At 45.2% G+C, this 13,948-nt stretch overlaps 1 pseudogene; it reads left to right on the top strand.

Annotated features, from left to right (window-relative positions):
- Positions 1–12,556: 12,556 nt before the first annotated feature.
- Positions 12,557–13,494, top strand: LOC119926592 (annotated as a pseudogene).
- The last annotated feature ends 454 nt before the right edge of the window (positions 13,495–13,948 follow it).

Raw genomic sequence — 13,948 nt, 5'->3', positions numbered from 1 at the left:
ACTAAAATAATTGTTTAGTATGGCCTACTGGAAAAAACTGACCTGGGTGTCAGAGGACCTGAGTTCTTACCCCACTCTGTCACATGCCTGCTATATGACCTTGGGCAAGTCACTTAACCTCATTGTGCCTCTGTTCCCTCCTCTGTAAATTGGGGATTCAAATCCTGGTCTCCCTCCAACTTAAACTGTGAACCCCATGTGGTATATGATGATTGTTTATCTACCCCAGCACTTAGAAAGTGCTTGGCACATTATAAGCGCTTAATGGATACCACTGTCAATATTATCTTTATTAATATTATTATTACTAGCCAAGTTCAGTGCTACGTGCTGGGGGCAAGTGTAGGATAATCAGACTGGACAGAGTCTCTGATCCAAGACGAGCTCATTGTCTGAGGGTCATTAAATCTTGGGAGAACCTCATCCAGCCCCGACTGCCCCCACCCCGACCCCAACACCCTTTATCCTTCTCATCTCAGGTATAAACAGCCCAGCACCCTAAGGCGTTCTGCGAAGAGACCATTCTATCATTTTATTGGTCTTCTCTGCTGGAATCTGTTAGCTTGATCTGCCTGGATCATGTTTTCAATTTATCAGAATTCACAGCTTTCTTAATGACACTAACCATACCAACTTTTCTGGCTGTTTACCTTAGGAGAGCTGCTGTCAGGAGGAGAAAAGAAGGAGAAAGAAGAGAAGGAGGTCAAGGGGATGAGGAGAAGGGAAGAAGAGAGGAGAAAGAAGAGGTAATAGTGCCTTATTTTATGTTCAGCATTATAATACAATTTCCAGAGTACTTTCACAACGTTCATATACTTTGCAGCTTTTAGAGCTCACTATGCCCAAAAAGCTATAGTGGATACACGATTAACATACCGGACATAGGCCTCTCTCTCACACAGAGATCACAGTTTACCTAATCGTCATTTAACAGGGGAGGAAACTGATTTGGAGGAGGTGAAATGACTTCCCCAAGTTCACCCAGAAGGGCAATGGCAAAGTGGGACTCAAACTCAGGTCTACTGATTTCCTAATGAGCAGTGAAGGAAATGAAGCCCTTCTTTGGGACTATAACCCTTCCCTCTACACTCAGAACGCTTGCCCATCAGAGCCTTCTCGTTCTGCATCTTCAGGCAAACCGGGCATCGCTGAAAGTCACTGCTAAAGATGCAAAGCGTGTGTTAGAAGTCTGAGGTGCGGTAAACGGGTCCTGGCTAGAAGAGCTATGGCCTCTTTGGAAAATGCGCAGAGAAAATGGTTGTATTCCAGGTGGCAGGAGAGCAGAGACGTGAAGGAGATGGGAGCCTGAAAAATCTTAGCAGGACTAATGTCTTGCTTGCCTCCCTCTCCCCTACCTCACCCGGGGGACGTGTGGTCCTAGTACCTTGGGGCCCCTCCTCTGACTCCCAGTATTTGAGGGCTCAAGCGGCCTAGGAGACATGGATTCATTTAGCTTGAAGAGAGTGGAATAATTAGATAAACTTTTTTGTCACCTGTGTCACCTTCAAATGAGAGAGAGCCCTCGATACCTTGTAGTGGATAGCTCACTATACATTGTGATAATAGCTCCCCATACAATGTGCTGAGTAGCTGTCAGCAGAATGAAGTATGGACTGAAGTGAGGAGGGACAGGAGACAGGGAAGTATACTAGGAGGCTGATGCAGTAATTAAGGTGGGATAGGATAAATGTTTGGATTAGGATGGTAGCCATTTGAATGGAGCAGAAAGGATGGAATTTAACAATGTTGTGAAGGTTGAGCTCACAGGATTTGGTAATAGAATGAATATATGTTTTGAATGAGAGAGCCGAGTCGAGGATAACGCCAAGTTTACAGGTTGGTGAGACAGGGAAGGGAAAGTTGGGTGAGGACAGGGTTTGGGTGGAAAGATGAGGAGTTCTGCTTTTGACATGTTCAGATTGAGTTGTTGGCAGGTCATCCAAATAGAGATGTCTTGAATGAAGGCAGGAGGAAATAGGAGAATACAGAGAAGAAGAGAGATCAGGGCTGGATGTAGAGTTGGGATTGATAGAGATGGCAGTTTGGTGAATAAGTTCTCTCAGGGAGTGGGTGTAGTTAGAGAATAGAAGGGGCCTTAGAACCGAATCTTGAGGGACACCCACATTTAGAGGGTGCGTGGCAGAGGAGGAGCCCGCAAAAGAGACTGTGAATAAGGGTCAGAGAGATAGGAGGAGAACCAGGAGAGGATGGTGTCAGTGAAGCCAAGGCTGAATCATGTTACCAGGAGATGGAGGTAGTCTACAGTGTTGAAGACAGCTGAGAGGTTGAGAAGGATTAGCATGGAGTAGAGTCCATTTGTTTTAGCAAGAAAGATCATTTGTTACCAACTCTTAGCACAAAATAGTAGTATGGCCTAGTGGACAGAGCGTAGGCCTGGGAATCAGAGGGCCTGGGTTGCAATCCCTGCTCTGCCAAATTGCTTGCTGTGTAACCTTGGGCATGTCATTTAAATTCTCGCTGCTTCAATGTCCTCAACAGTGAGGATACCTGTTGTTCCTCCTATTTAGACTTGTGAACCGACTCCGCTTTCTAATTCACCCCACACATCCAATCGGTCACCAAAACCTGACGGTCTCACGTCCACAACACCGGCAAGATCCACCCTTTCCTCTCTATCCAAACCGCTACCTTGCAGGTTCAATCTCTCATCCTATCCCGACTGGATTACAGCATCAGCCTCCTTTCTGATCTCCCATCCTCCTATCTCTCGCCGCTTCAGTCTATACTTCAATCTGCTTCCCGGATTATCTCTGTACAGAAACCCTCTGGGCATGTTACTCCCCTCCTCAAAAATCTCCAGTGGCTGCCTGTCAACCTACAAAACAAACAAAAACTCCTCACTCTCGGCTTCAAGGCTCTCCATCACCTCTCCCGCTCCTACCTCACCTCCCTTCTCTCCTTCTACAGCCCAGCCCACACCCTCTGCTCCTCTGCCGCTAACCTCCTCAATGTGCCTCGTTCTCGCCTGTCCCACCATCGACCCCTGGCCCACGTCCTTCCCCTGGCCTGGAATGCCTTCCCTCCACACATCCGCCAAGCTAGCTCGCTTCCTCTCTTCAAAGCCCTACTGAAAGCTCACCTCCTCCAAGAGGCCTTCCCAGACTGAGCCCCCATTTTCCTCTCCTCCTCCCCATCCCCGCCCTGCCCTACCTTCTTCCCCTCCTCACAACACTTGTGTATATTTGTACAGATTTATTACTCCATTCATTTTACTTGTACATATTTAGTATTCTATTTATTTTGTTAATGATGTGCATATAGCTATAATTCTGTTTGTGCAGACGATTTTGACACCTGTCTACATGTTTTGTTTTGTTTTCTGTCTCCCCCTTCTAGACTGTGAGCCGGTTGTTGTGTATGGACTGTCTCTATATGTTGCTGGCTTGTACTTCCCAATCGCGTAGTTCAGTGCCCTACACACAGTCAGCACTCAATAAATACGGTAGAATGAATGAATGAGTCCCATGAAGGACAAGAACTGTGTCCAACCCCATTAACGTGTATCTTCCCCAGAAGAGTTTTGACAAAAGTAAACACTTAACAAATACCATAATCAATCTATCAAAAGAACTGCTTAGTAAACACTAGAATCATTGCTTTCTAATTTCAGAGCTTCCCAGCCTAGTTTCTTATAATAATAATGACAATAACTGTGGCATTTGTTAAGTGCTCACTATGTGCCAGGCACTGTTTTAAGTACTGGAGTGGGCAACCAAATCTGGTAGGACACAGTCCTGTTCCACATGGGGCTCACAGTCTTAATCCCCATTTTACAGTTGAGGTAACTGAGGCACAGAGAAGTTAAGTGCCCAACCAAGGTTACAGAGCAGACCAGTGTCAAAGCTGGAATTAGAACCCAGGTCCCTTGACTCTCAGGCCTACACTATATCTACTAGGCCATGCTGATTCTCAACAAAGCATCCCAAAATGATAATAGTGTTATTTGTTAAGCATTTACTTTGTGTCAGTACTGTACTGACTGCTAGGGTAGATATCTCATAAGCAAATAAGACACAGTTCCTGTTCCATGGGACTCCGAGTGTAAGAACAGACCCTTTCAATACACATACACAGGCAGACACACACACACACACACACACACACACACACACACACAACACACACACACACACACACAAGCACACGCATACACCTTGATTGAGCTTGGCCTAGTGGAAAGAGCATGTGCCTGGGAGTCAGAGAACCTCGGTTCTAAACCCAGTTCTGCCACTTGTTGCTGTGAGACCTAGGACAAGCCACTGAACGTCTCTGTGCTTCAGCTTCTTTATCTGAAAAATAGGAGTTCCATACTTAAGCTGTGAACCCTATTTGGGACAGCTACCGTATCTGATCTGATTAATTTTCATGCCCCCTAGTGCTTAAAATAGTAGTTGAGATATAGGTGCTTAATGAGCACTTATAAGTCCTCCCCCTCCCCATCCCCCCGCCTTACCTCCTTCCCCTCCCCACAGCACCTGTATATATGTATATATGTTTGTACATATTTATTACTCTATTTATTTATTCATTTTACTTGTACATATTTATTCTATTTATTTTATTTTGTTAATATGTTTTGTTTTGTTGTCTATCTCCCCCTTCTAGACTGTGAGCCCGCTGTTGGGTAGGGACCGTCTCTATATGTTGCCAACTTGTACTTCCCAAGCGCTTAGTACAGTGCTCTGCCCACAGTAAGCTCTCAATAAGTACGATTGAATGAATGAATGAATAATGAATGCTATATTTATTATTATTTTCATTATTATTATTATTATATGTCCACCCCGTTCTCCTACTACACTTCAGCTCGCACTCTACTTTCCCTCACAAGCACACCTTCTCATGTGATATGTTCCCAATTCTCTTGTCTCCAGTCTCTGTCCCATGAGCATTCCTCCTGCCTGGAACTCCCTCCCACTTCAAATCCACCAGTCCACGGCTCTCCACATATTCCAAGCCCTTTGAGAGAAGCAGTATTGCCTTGTGGATAGAGCATGGGCCTGGGAGTCAGAAGGAGCTGGGTTCTAAGCCCAGCTCTGCCACTTGTCTGCTCTTGGACCTTGGGCAAGTCACTTCATTTCTCTGTGCCTCAGTTACCTCATTTGTAAAATGGGTATTAAGACTGTGAGCCCACGTGGGACAGGGACTGTGTCCAATCTGATTTGCTTGTATCCACCCCTGTGTTTGGTACAGTGTCCGGTGCATAGTAAGCGCTTAACAAATACTACTATTATTATTATTTCAATTCCAGGATGCCTATCCCAATTAATTTTCTTTTTCCTAGGTCACATCATCCCTACTCTCTTTTTCAGCCATTTTGCACTCACCTCTTCTCATTACACTTCAGTACATACCATATTACCTACTCTACTATAAGAACACTTTCTTCATTTATAAATTACTTTAGTGCTTATCTCCCCTGCTAGACTGTAAGCTAGCAGGATTGTGTTTTTTTCTATTATATGCTCCCAAACATTCAGTAGGGTGTTCCAAACACAATAAACACTCAGTTTATACTTTGATAGACTGTAATCCACTTGAGGGTGGGGATCATATCTTCTACCTCTATTGCACTCTCCCAAGTGCTCACTGTAGCTCTCTGTACACACACAGTAAGTGTTCAGTACCTTCCATTGATTGAGTAATTGCAAAGTGCTGCTACGTTGACTGGAGATTGGATGTAAAGAGTTCTGAGTGACCCGGCACGAGATTCTTTACAACTCTCTAACAGTGAAATACTATTAATAAAAACAACAACAATAATAATAATAATAGCAATAGTGGTATTTGTTATTTGGTATTTGATTTTTAGGTAGTTGGTATTGAGAAGCAGCAAGGCATAGTGGATAAAGCATGGGCCTGAGAGTCAGAAGGACCTGGGTTCGAATCCTTGATACAACACTTGCATTCTGTGTGGCTTTGGGCAAGTCACTTCATTTCTCTGGGCCTCAATTACCTCATTTGTAAAATGGGGGTTGAGACTGTGAGCCCCACGTGGGACAGGGACTGTGTCCAACTCGATTTGTTTGTATCCACTCCAGCGCTTACTACAGTGCCTGCCACATATTATTATTGTTGTTAAGCCATTACTATGTGCCAAGTACTGTACTAAGTGCAGGGGTAGACACAAAGTAATCAAGCTATGGGGCTCACAGTCTAAATAGGGGGAAGAACAGCTTTTGAATACCCATTTTGCAGATGAAAGACTAAGGCACAAAAAAGTTGAATGACTTGTCCAAGGTCACCCAGCAGACAAAGGATTAATTTACAGGTCCTCTGACTCTGTAGCTTATATTCTTTGATCTAGGCCTTGCTGCTTCTCAAAAGCAACCCCTCTGGAGTGCTCAAACCCACTCAGGAACAGTTCATTTATCACTCCATTGTTGTGTCAGAGATAGGTAAATAGAGCCCTCTCCTGATACATAAAGCTTGAGACGTGACTAATGAGGCACAAGAGGAATGATAAGTAAGCTTGGAACGTAAGTCACTGTGGGGGTGGGGTGGGGACGAGGTTCCTCAGAGCCTGGAGACTAGAGCTACACTCGTACCAACTCCCCCTTCTAGACTGTGAGCACAATGTTGGGTAGGGACCGTCTCTATATGGTGCCAACTTGTACTTCCCAAGCGCTTAGTACAGTGCTCTGCACACAGTAAGCCCTCAATAAATACGATTGAATGAATGAATGAATGAATGAATGAATCCTAATTCGTATTTTCTGTTGTAAACTCAGGCTGGGGAGCCTCAGACCCTGGGGGATTCCTTTTTCTGGATAAGGCTCTGCTGAGAGAATACAGCACAGATCTATTGAGAAACCATAATTCAGAACTCTGTGTTTAACCATCTGCATATCCCTGTTCCTTGTAGGAAAAAGACTGTAATTTTTACAGCTTTCACCTTTGTCCCCATCTCTCCCGCTGCCAACACCGTTCCTTCTACCTGGAACTCTCCCTTTCCACATCTGGTACACCACTGCTCTCCCCATCATCCAAACCCCGTTGAAATCACATCTCCTCCAGGAATTCTTTCCTGATGGATCACTGATATCCCCACTTAATATCCCCCATGACTGCCATTTCAGCACTTCTGTCCCACCTAAGCATTTGGGTACTCACTATCGGTAATACTAGTGATAATAATAATAATAATGATAATAATGATTATGGTATTTGTTAAGCAATTACTAGGTGCCAGGTAGTGTACTAAGCACTGGGGTGGTTAGACTCAAATTGGGTTGGACACAGTCCCTGTTCACATGGGGCTCACAGCCTCGCTCCCCATTTTACAGATGAGGTAATTGAGGCACAGAGAAGCTGAGTGACTTGCCCAAGGTCACACAGAAGATAGATGGCAGAGCCGGGACTAGAACCTATGACCGTCTGACTTCCAGGCTCATGCTCCATCCATTGAGCTATGCTGCTTCTCTGTCAATGTCACACACACTCTATTAATTGTAACTCATGTACAAATCCTCTTTCCTTCTTCCTCCTGTCGAAGTGATGACAATGTTTTTTCTCCCACACTAAGCTCCTTAAGAGCAGGGATCATATCTGCTCATTTTAGTAACTCTCTCTTTCCAAGCACAGGGCTCTATACATTGTAGGTGCTCAATAAATTGATTTTCTGGTTGGTTGGTTGGTTGGTTGGTTGGTTGGTCCATCTTCCTGAGGAGCAGGGGGAGGTGTTACATTTTAGTGGACATTTGTCCTGAAAAGAGGGCTTATGAAATATTTTCATTACCTTCATAGATATCTCTGCCTCTTGCGGATACAGGCAAATCGGGTCGGTCACAGTCTCTGCAAAGTTCTTGGGTCGTTTTCTTGGTTGAGGCAGAATTTTTTTGAATTTCGTTTTGCAGCTCTAGTAGAAGTTGGGAAATGGTCATGAGAAGCCATAGTTCATCCTTTACCTACGAATCAAGCAAAACCTCCTCACTCTCGGCTTCAAGGCTCTCCATCACCTCGCCCCCTCCTACCTCACGTTCCTTCTCTCCTTCTACAGCCCAACCCGCACCCTCCAATCCTCGGCTGCTAACCTCCTCACTGTGCCTCATTCTCGCCTTTCCCGCCGTCGACCTCACATGATTCCCCTGGCCTGGAATCCCCTCCCTCCACACATCCGCCAAGCTTGCTCTCTTCCTCCCTTCATAGCTCTACTGAGAGCTCACCTCCTCCAGGAGGCCTTCCCAGGCTGAGCCCCCTTTTTCCTCTCCTCCTCCCCATCCACCCCGCCCTACATCCTTCCCCTCCCCAGAACACTTGTATATATTTGCACAGATGTATTCCTCTATTTAGTTTCCTTGTACATATTTACATTTCTATTTATTCTGTTAATGATGTGCATATAGCATTAATTCTATTTGTTCTGACGATTTTGACACCTGTCTACATGTTTTGCTTTGTTGTTTGTCTCCCCCTCCTAGACTGTGAGCCCGTTGGTGGGTAGGGACCGTTTCTATATATTGCCGATTTTTACTTCCCAAGGGCTTAGTACCATGTTCTGCACACAGTAAGTGCTCAATAAATACGATTGAATGAATGAATAAATTATTTTAGAGCGGACCATGACCCTAAGCAATGTATTCTGATCGACCACCTGTCTCCTTTTAACCTATGTTCTGAACTTCACCAGAAACCTGACCATCCTCACCCTCTCTCTTCTTGACTCCTGTCTCGGACCTCCCACGTACTTCTTCCTGCATATTTTCTCCTTCCTGGAGATCTTCTTCATGTCCACTTGCATTCCCAGATTCCTAGCTACAAACATCACTGGGGACAGGTCCATTTCTTTCAATAGATGTGTAACACAGCTGTTCTTCTTTATCCTGCCAGAGGAGACCGAGTTCTTCCTCCTGGACGCCACAAGCGCTTAGTACATTGCTCTGCACACAGTAAGCGTTCAACAAATTCAACTGAATGAATGAATGAATGTCCAGATTTTCCAGTCAATAGTATTGATTGATTAAGCACCTACCAAGTGCTAGCACCTACCAAGTGTTTGTAGCAAGTTTGCCCCAGAACTTCACTTTCCACACTTTGAAGGTGATAGCAGTGATCTCAGCCCCTCTCTCACACCTGTGTGTGACAGTGAAGCAGGAAACTTCCCTAGATCCCCCAGAATCAGAGTAATAGATCCATAAATTAATCAGTCAACCAATAGAATTGACTGTGTACTTACTGTATGCAGGGCTCTGAATTAGTTCTTGGGAGAGTACAGTAGAGTTAGTAGACATGATCCCTGCCCTTAAGGAGCTCACAGTCTAACAATCATTATTATTTATTGAGCACTCCTAAACAGTTGGGAGCATATTCAAGAATTAGTACTCAAACAATCGACAGTATTTGTTGAATATTTACTATGTATAAGTACTAAGTACTTGGAAGAGAACAGTAGAGTTAGTAATAATAATAATGATAATTGTGGTATTTGTTAAGCACTTACTATGTGCTAGGTACTGTACTAGGTACTAAACGGTGGGGTGGTTACAAGCAAATCGGGTCGGTCACATTCTCTGTCCTGCATGGGGCTCACAACCTCAATCCCCATTTTCAGATGAGGGGACGGAGGCACAGAGAAGTGAAGTGACTTGTCCAAGGCTATACAGCAGACAAGTTGCAGAGTCGCGATTAGAATCCATGACCTTCTGACTCCCAGGCCCGTATTCCCTAAACTACGCCATGCTGGGGAAGAGGATCCATGTCCTCAAAGAGCTTATAATCTAACGGGGAAGATAGACAGTAAAATAAATTTCAGGTAGCGGGAAGCCATTGAGTATAAAGGTATTGACATAAGTGGAGGTAATGAGTACAAAAACGTTCCCTGCCCTCAACGATCTCACTTTCTTGGAAGTAGCATGGTATAAGAAATAGGGAACGGGCTTGGGAATCAGACGATCATGTGTTTTAATCCCAGCTCCACGATTTATTTGCTGTGTGACCTTGGGCAAGTCACTTCACTTCTCTGGGCCTCAGTTCCCTCATCTGGAAAATGGGGGCTGAGACTGTGAGCCCCACTTGGGACAGGGACTATGTCCAATCCAATGTGCTTGTATCCACCCTAGAGCTGAGTACGCTGCCAGGCACATAGTAATCTCTCGACAAATACAAAAATAATAATAATTATTATTCATGAATAATAATAATAATAATCTAGCAGAGGAGACAGTTCCTGTTATAGATCACAGACAATTGAGTAGCTACTGTGTGCCACAGTGGTGATTGCAATGCACTGAGCCTTCACAGCCTCACGCCCCCTCCCCCCTCCTCGGCCCCTCGCCCTTATTGTCCTGCAGCCCGCACTGTCAGAAGCTGACAGGGAGAGCATTTGCCACTTGTAGTCATAGAACAGAACAGCTCCAGTCAACCATATTTACTGAGCACTTACTGTGTGCAGAGCATGTCCTAGGCGCTTGGGAGAGTACAATATAACAATACAACAGGCACATTCCCTGACCACAACGAGTTTACAGTCTAGAAGGCATTAATGTAAATAAATAAATTACAGATATGTTGTTCAATGAATTACAGATGTACAAGATCTCGTCATCTGCCGACACCCCTTAGCTATCCCGATGTGGTCAGGCATCGCTGAGTATGTCACACGGTGGCCTTCCCTAACTAAACCCTCATTTCCTCTTCTTCCACTTCCTTCTTCATCGCCCTGACTTGCTTCCTTTATTCATTACTCCCGTCCCAGCCCCATAGCACATATGTACATATCTGTAATTTTATTTATTTATGTTAATGTCTTTCTCCCCCTCTAGACTGTAAACTCTCTGTGGGCAGGGAATATATCTGTTTATTGGTATAGTGTAATCTCCCAAGCTCTTAGTACAGTGCTCTGTATTCAATAAATACGATAGAATGAAATACGACTGAATGAATGAATGAATGAAGTGAGACTAAGGGCCGGAGGGATATTTTCCACTTTATTCAAAACAGCAGGAGAAGAAAAAAGAGAAAGAGCAGCAGCTGCTACAGGAGCGCCCCAGTATGGCTAGAGGTACAGTGGCCACTTTTGCCCCGCGGGTAGCCCAGGGACCAGGGACCACGGGTGATGAGTGAAGCCTGCCCCAACTCCAGGAAAGAACCCTTCATTATCCCCATCACTCCTCCTTTTAGGTTTTTCCTGGCACTATCTCTTTCCCACCCAAATTAAAATTCTTTGCTCAGGGGGGATTGAGAGCCGAGTTCATTAGTGCCTTGCTATAGGCATCTCCAGGGAATGTCTCCTTTGTTATCTAAAGAGCCCTCCACATCTACACTGAGAATAACTCATAAAAGGGGCCGAATGTTGTCCCTGTAAAATAAGCCTCGGGGGAGAGAGGAATAATGCCAAATCTCGTTTCTGTGACTGTTAGGAAGCCGCTTGCTTTCTCCAGTCTCAGCTATCCTGTCTTTCCTTCCCTCTAGAACAGAGTTTTCTCCATCCCAGCTGGTAGGCTGGCAGGAAGGGTGTCGCCCGGGACCCCGACTCCTCTCCCCTCTGCAAACCGATGGAAGTATCAGCAGCAGAAGGACGAGGATAAGGGAGATTCCGTCCTGCCTGGCAGAGCACCACGAAAATGGAGAGAGATTTGGGCTGCCTAAATGGTATGAAATTCTTCCTGAGAACAGGGAGAAGGTCGATTCGGATTTTCAAACAAACAAGCCGTATATTCAGGGTGACAACTCTGGCCAAAGCCATCGAGAGTGTCAGAAAAGTAAGTACAGGTTCCTCCTTAAGTACCTCGGTCCTCCCTAAATCTGATCTATGCTGGGTTTTCCTGTCGCATATCTGACCTTTCTGATTTGGGCAGGGAAAGAGATAGCGACAGTTGGAAAGGAATCGGCTGGAGTGGTATTTTTGCTGGCTGGATCGATCTCTAAGGGTTTGGGACTGGCCCGTGTCTTAGGTGATCTGTCGCCCCTGGCAACTTTCTCCTTTTCACCAGGCAGATCCTGGCCTGGAGCACTGCTAGAGGTCCATTTGATGGTTCTCAGCTCTTACATACCTGGGATTCTAGCCCCAGCTCTGCCTGGATGTGCCTGACGTGATTGATGACCTCCTCGGAACCTGGGTTCAAAAATCCGGATAAATTCGTCGATAGCTAATTTTTATTGTTGATCTCTCCCATTAGATTGTTAACTCCCAACATGCGGGGTCCGTAGTCTATTGTTGTGCTCTGTATGCACTAAGTACTCAATAAATACCACTGATTGGTTGATTTTACTTCCCTAAGAGCTTATGAGAGCGTTGTGTACAGACGAAGTGTCCAATAAACGCTGATGAGGATTGGTTTAATAAAGTCAGCCAGGGTGATGATAATGATTCGGTCCAATGAGAGGAGAAGCATTCCAACAGGTTTCTTTGAGTTCCCCTTTTCAGCCTCTCTCCTCATTCAACTGTATTTATTGAGCGCTTACTTTTTGCAGAGTGCTGTACTAAGCGCTTATAGGAGTATAATATAACAAAAAACAGAAAGATTCCGTGACCAACTTCACTTCTGGTTTCTCTCTCATCCTCAGGTGTGACCCCGGAGGAAATCCAGAGTCAGCGATGAGAAATCAGACCTCACTGACCGAGTTCCTCCTCCTAGGGCTGACAGACAATCCAGACTGGAAGATTTCAGCTTCTTATTCCTGCTACTCAGTTACCTGGTGAGCATCACTGAGAACCTGACCATCCTCACTCTCACCCTACTGGAATCCCACCTCTGCACCCCAATGTACTTCTTTCTCCAGAATTTCTCCTTTCTAGAAATTTTGTTTACGTCGGTCACCATTCCCAAACTGCTGGTGGATACTTCGACCGGGGACATGACCATTTTCTATAATTCTTGTGACATTCAGTTGTTCTTCTTCATCTTCCTGGGAGCGACGGAGTTCTTCCTCCTGGCCGCCAGGTCCTACGACCGCTATGTCGCCATCTGCCGGCCGCTGCACTACTTGACCATCATGAGCCGGAGAGTCTACACCCTGCTGGACCTCTGCTCCTGGCTGGTCGTCTTCCTCATCATCTTTCTGGGCCTCATCCTGGGTCTCCAGCTGGACTGCTGTGACTCGACCCTCATCAACCATTTGACCTGTGACACTACGCCCATGCTGGAAATCTCGTGCACTGACACGCAATTATTAGAGAAGATGAATTTTGTATTAGCAGTTGGGACACTCCTGGTCACTCTGGCACTAGTCACCGGGTCCTACACGGCCATCATCCGCACCATCCTGAGACTGCCCTCCATCCAGCAAAGAAAAAATGTCTTTTCCACCTGCTTCTCCCACATGATCGTCATCTCCATCTCTTATGGCAGCTTCATATTCATGTACATCAAGCCATCCCCCAAGGAAGGTTTAGACTTGAACAAGAGGGTTGCCGTGCTAAACACCTCCCTGGCCCCCATGCTGAAACCCTTTATCTACACCCTATGAAACCAACAGGTGAAGCGGGCCATCAAGGACGTAGCCAAGAAGGTGATTTTATTTAAGAAAAAATAAGAGGCTTTGGATCCTTGTTTGTGATTCTGTAACAGAAAACGACATTGAATGGCCAAACCTTTCCTTAGTGAGGTTGGACTTACAGCTCCCCTTCAGGTCTTCCTTCCTCAACCTCTTTTTCTGTTTCCACTGCCAAGTCTGAGCCGCACACCACTTTGTCCACTAAACCTGCTCCATCCCTTTTCACAACAACTTTAGAGCTAGTTGTGTTCATATTGGTAGTAGAATAATGATTTTGGTATTTGTTAAGTGCTTACTATGTGTCAGGTACTGTACTAAGCTCTGGGATGTATACAAGCAAATCGGGTTGGACAGAGTCTCTGTCCCTCATGGAGTTCAGGATAACAGTAGTAGTAGTAGTAGTAGTAGTAGTAGTAGTAGTAGTAGTAGTAGTAGTAGTAGTAGTAGTAGTGGTAGTACTTTCCCATTACTGTAGACAGCACCACCATTCTTC

This window comes from Tachyglossus aculeatus, chromosome 4, assembly GCF_015852505.1.
Source record: "Tachyglossus aculeatus isolate mTacAcu1 chromosome 4, mTacAcu1.pri, whole genome shotgun sequence".
Lineage (NCBI taxonomy): Eukaryota > Metazoa > Chordata > Mammalia > Monotremata > Tachyglossidae > Tachyglossus > Tachyglossus aculeatus.
Note: the sequence above shows the minus strand (reverse complement) of the source record. Positions and strands in the feature narration are given on the sequence as shown.